The sequence below is a fragment of the Phoenix dactylifera genome, unplaced genomic scaffold, assembly GCF_009389715.1.
Source record: "Phoenix dactylifera cultivar Barhee BC4 unplaced genomic scaffold, palm_55x_up_171113_PBpolish2nd_filt_p 000960F, whole genome shotgun sequence".
Taxonomy (NCBI): domain Eukaryota; kingdom Viridiplantae; phylum Streptophyta; class Magnoliopsida; order Arecales; family Arecaceae; genus Phoenix; species Phoenix dactylifera.
The window spans coordinates 22,129-26,162 of NW_024068318.1; positions in this window are offsets into that span (position 1 = coordinate 22,129).

Genomic DNA, 4,034 nt, shown 5'->3' on the forward strand with positions numbered 1-4,034 from the left:
TTTATCGATACCTGTGTGAGCCACTAGACAGACCTAGGCTCACCCTACCCTACGGTATGGTATTCACTCTGTTGTTTAGGGAGTACGAGATTCCTATCCCTGAGGGGGAACCCTTTCGCGCATTGCGATGGACTGATCGCATGCGTCCGGGGACCCTACACAGGATGGGGTTTCGGAAGATAGAGGGGACATGGGTTAGGAAGTCCTCCATCACCACACAGACCACCAGACACTCCCCTAGTCCTGAGCCAGATTCTGACTATCCTGACTTACCGGACTTTCCATCCACTTCTGCTCCTACCACCTCCGCCGGACCCTCCTCCTCGGCTCCACCACCCATGGAGGTCCGCATCGCTCCTGAGCAGCTCCGGGAGCTGCGGCAGGAGATAGTCCGAGATCTGCGGGATGATCTGCTTCGGAAGCTCCGAGGTTCAGTGCCTGCTCCCTCTCCCGCTCCATCTTCAACGTTGGTCCCTTCCCTGACGGCCGTGACTGACATGACGGCTCATGTGCGGGAAGAGATCTACAACATGAGGACCTTGATCCAGGCCTAGTCCCATAGCATGAGTGAGGTCACGAGCACCACTCGACAGATGCGGAATGACATAGGACGTGACATGCACACCACTACCGAGGGGGCCGAGCGCTTGTCGAATGTGCTCATCGACAAGCTGGACCAACTGCAGAAGTCGGTGCTCGAGCTCGATACGACACAGAGCAGGGCCATCCAGGCCATCATTCGTCAGTTAGAGAACGTCACCAATGCGGTCCAATCACTCGTGGAGCGCATGCCTCGGGGAGCCACATCCTCGAGAGGAGGAGATACATCCTCGAGAGGAGGAGATACATCCTCGAGAGGAGGAGCTACATCCTCGAGGAGACCGTAGCTGCTTTTTGTGTTTTATTTTGACATGTACTGTTTTGCTTTACTTATTGTATTCTCAAATGTATTCACATCCACATCAATACAATGAGTAGACATCTTATCCTCAATTCTGTGCCATTTGATCTATGATTGATTGTGTGTGCTTACCTCCTTTTTGATACGATGACAAAAAGGGGGAGAAATATATAAAATATGTAAAAGGAATCAATGAAAATCATTAAAAAAACTTTTAAAAACACACAAACATTTGTTCTTAGTAGATTTGGTACCTCGAGGCTCATTATCTCTCTGTTGGGGCTCCTAATGGAGTAATCTCCAGAATCTATTCAAGGAATATTCGGAGATTAGCTGAATCCAACTCAAGAACAAATTGACAGATTTTCCCTCTAAATACCAAAATTTAAAATTCAAAAACTTCAATATACCAAAAGAAAATTCAGAGAATCAAAACATAGTAGAATGCATATGTTGAGGGGGAGAATCTGAATTTTTAAGAAAGCTAAATCATTAATTATATATAAGCCAAACAATTGATTGAATGATATGAAGGCTTATATAATTCCAAATGAAAGGGGGAGCTTTAACTCCAAAATTTACTGTTTCACACCTTTCAAGCTTGGATAAATTAAATTACCAGACATTTGAATTCATTTATGGATTTTATTTCCTTGTTTATTGAGCAATTCACTTTACATATACTCAATGTTTTGTCATCATCAAAAAGGGAGAGATTGTGGAGTGATTGATTAAAACCCTATTTGATTTTGATGAACTCAAAGCATTTGAGTATATCTTTTGTCTACTAATGAATTCAATTGAGTGTTTCAGTGAAAATCTTGTCTAAGTGTCTCTAGACTTGGTTCAAGATATTTTGGATAAGTTAAGAAGTCAGTTTGAACCAAAGTCTGAGACTCGAGTCGACTCCAGGATATTACGAGTCGACTCCAAGCGTATCAGGATCACTGGCACGGGCTCGAGTCGACTCCGGATCATTATGAGTCGACTCCGACTGAGAACAGACAGATAGACAGAAGGAATCAACTTAAAACCTGTCAGCGAGTCGACTCCTGAAGTGCGCGAGTCGACTCCGATGTTTACCGAGTCGACTCCGGAGAAGTATGAGTCGACTCCAAGGAGTTACAGGCAGAAAAGTCAGAGAGCGGTTTTCGACCCTGAGATTCGAGTCGACTCTTGTGGAACGCGAGTCGACTCCAAGGATTGGCAGGTCGACTCCAAAGAAAGCGAGAGTGGACTCTCAGCGGTACACAAAGAAAAAGTCAGAGGGCAGTTTTTTGGACTCTGAGATTCGAGTCGACTCCCGCATTGCACGAGTCGACTCCGAGACACCGCGACCCCAAAGAAGACAGAAGACCAATTTACTGTCTCTGAGATTCGAGTCGACTCCCAGACAGCTCGAGTCGACTCCAAGGCAGCGCTTCACTAAAAACACAGAAGACTAAGTTTCGGAAACTGAGAGCCGAGTCGACTCCGGAACAGTTCGAGTCGACTCCAAGACTGGACGAGCCAAAAGACAGTAGATCGGGAGTTCGGGCTCTGAGCGCCGAGTCGACTTCCAGGATTGTCGAGTCGACTCGAGTGGACCAAATTCAAAAATAGATCCACGGACTTCATGGGATGAGCCGACTCCGAAAAAGCCAAGTCAGCTCCAGAAGTTGGCGAGTCGACTCCGGGACAAGTCGAGTCGACTCCCAGTCGAAGAGGCTACTTTAATTCAAATCCGGAACAGTTGCCGAGTCGACTCCAGAAAAGCTTGAGTCGACTCCTGCTACAGCCGAGTCGACTCCTGATCGCGCGAGTCGACTCCGACCCACCAACGGACATATTGTCAGGTTGTGCAGAGTGTGCAGAACGGGCAGAAAAAGGTCTCTAACGGCTAGCTTCCGTGGGGGATGGCTTAAATAGCCTCAGAGGACTGTAGCAAGGTAGAGAACAACTATTCCACTCAAAGAAATCAAGCATTCAATCTCTGCAACCTGTTCTTCAACGGAAAAGAGGGAAGAGCGACATTAACTCCATCCAACTTCCTCTTCCCAGCATTTAAGGAAGCCTCCTCCTGCATTCAAGTCGATCACACATTCAAGAGGAGACCCGAAGTTCGAGAAGCCCTACTCAACTCCAACTCAAACGTGTTTGAGGGCTTCTAACTTCTCTTCTGTTTATATTGTTGCTTATCTGCTTTTGAGAAGCTTTGTTTTCTGTTTGTCCCTTTTATTTACAACTTGTCTTTGCTTGATTCAATCGGGGGATTGAATCAAGAGTCTTGAGGTTGGTTGGTGAGCCGAGTGTAAAACCAACGTGTGTAAGGGTTCGATTGTGATCCCGGAAAAACAATCGGGGTGGTTCTAGTCGGTGAGCCTGGGAAAACCGACCGAGTTCGTTGTGAGCTCGTAAAACAACAAGTTTGGTTGTGAGCTTGTAAAACAACCGGCTGTAATCCAAGGAGTTATAGTGAATTCCCAAGTGAGACTTGGGGAGTGGACGTAGGAGCAAGGGTTAGCTCCGAACCACTATAAAATTCTTGTGTTTGTGATTGTTTGTCTCTTTCCTTTACTCTCATTTCATTCACAGCACATAGCAATTAATTAATCATCTGGGTAAAGTATTAATTAGTCATCCACAACGTTTTAAATAGCTAAATTCTTTTAAAACCCAATTCACCCCCCCCCCCCCCCCTCTTGGGTTGTCTATCTGGGCAACACTCTTCCAAAGAGGATTAGGTGCACCTATTTGTTTTCCCTTCAAATCCTAATCCAATTAGGATTTGATTGAATCATGACTCAATTGAACCTTTCAATCCTAATCAAATTAGGAGTCATCATAATTCATTAGATTAATAATTAATTAGGACTTAAGAAATCCTAATCCAATTAGGACTTATTTAATTTTAGTCCTAATCCAATTAGGACTCTACTTTGAATCCGAAATCCTAATCCAATTAGGACTTCTTAGGAATCCTATTCTAAGTAGGAATCCAAATTGAATTCAAAATTCTAATCTAATTAGGATTGTAGGAATCCTACTCCAAGTAGGACTCCCAGTCCTAGTCCAAGTAGGATTTCCAATCCTAATCCAATTAGGACTCTAGGAATCCTACTCCAAGTAGGATTCGTATTTTAAGTCCAATTAA